Raw genomic sequence first — 1,366 nt, forward strand, 5'->3', positions numbered from 1 at the left:
CCCTCGCTCTGCTCCGGGACTCGGGTTTCCCCTCGCCCTGCACCGGGACTCGGGTTTCCCCTTGCCCTGCACCGGGACTCGGGATTCCCCTCACTCTGTTCCAGGATTTGGGTTTCCCCTCGCTCTGCTCCGGGACTCGGAATTCCCCTCACTCGCATTTCCCCTCGTTCGGCAGGACTCGGGTTTCCACTCGTTCTGCTCTGTCACTCGGATTTCCTATCGCTCTGCACCGGATCTCGGTTTTCCCTCGCATTGCTCTGAGACCCGGGTTTCCCCTCGCTCAGCTCTGAGACTGGGGTTTCCCCTCGCTCTGCTCCGGGACTCGCGTTTCCCCTCGCTCTGCTCCAGGACTCGGATTTCCTCTGACTCAGCACCGGATCTCGGTTTCCCCTTGCTCTGCTCCGGACCTCGGGTTTCCCCTTGCCCTGCACCGGATTTCAGTTTTCCATTCACTCTGCATTGGTACTGGGGTTTCGCCTCACTCTGATCTGGAACTGGGGATTCCCCACGCTCTTCTCCGGGAGTTGGGTTACCCCTCGCTCTTCTACGGGACTCGGGTTTTCCCTCGCTCTGCTACGGGCCTCGGATTTCCCTTCGCTCTGCACCGGGACTCGGGTTTCCCCTTGCTCTGCACCGAGACTCGGATTTTCTCTCGCTCTGCACCGGGACTCAGTTTTCCCTCGCATTGCTCCGAGACCCGGGGTTCCCTCGCTCAGCTCTGGGACACAGGATTCCCCTCACTCTGGACTAGGACTCAGGTTTCCCCTGGTTGTACTCCGAAACTCGGATTTCCCCTTGTTTTGCACCGGGACTCGGGATTCCCCTCACTCTGCTCCAGGATTTGGGTTTCCCCTCGCTCTGCTCCGGGCATCGGAATTACCCTCACTTCCCCGGAATTCGGGATTCCCTTTGCACTGCTCCGGGATTTGAGATTCCACTTGAACTACTCCGGGTTTCGGGATTCCTCTCGCTCTGCTCCGGATCTCGGAATTCCACTTGCACTACTCTGGGATTTGTGTTTTCATTCGCTCTTGTCCAAGACTCACATTTCCCCTCGTTCTGCAGGACTCGGGTTTCCGCTCGCTCTGCACCGGGACTCGCGTTTCCCCTTGCCCTGCACTGGAATTCATTTTTCCATTCTCTCTGCATTGATACTGGGGTTTCCCCTCACTCTGATCTGGAACTGGGGATTCCCCACGCTCTTCTCTGGGAGTTGGGTTACCCCTCGCTCTTCTCCGGGACTCGGGTTTCCCCTCGCTCTGCACCGGGACTCGGGTTTCCCCTCGCTCTGCTCCAAGAGTCGGGTTTCCCCTCGCTCTGCACCGGGTCTCGGGTTTCCCCTCGCTCTGCACCGGGTCTCGGGTTT

The sequence above is a fragment of the Chiloscyllium plagiosum genome, chromosome 2 (genome assembly GCF_004010195.1).
Source record: "Chiloscyllium plagiosum isolate BGI_BamShark_2017 chromosome 2, ASM401019v2, whole genome shotgun sequence".
NCBI lineage: Eukaryota > Metazoa > Chordata > Chondrichthyes > Orectolobiformes > Hemiscylliidae > Chiloscyllium > Chiloscyllium plagiosum.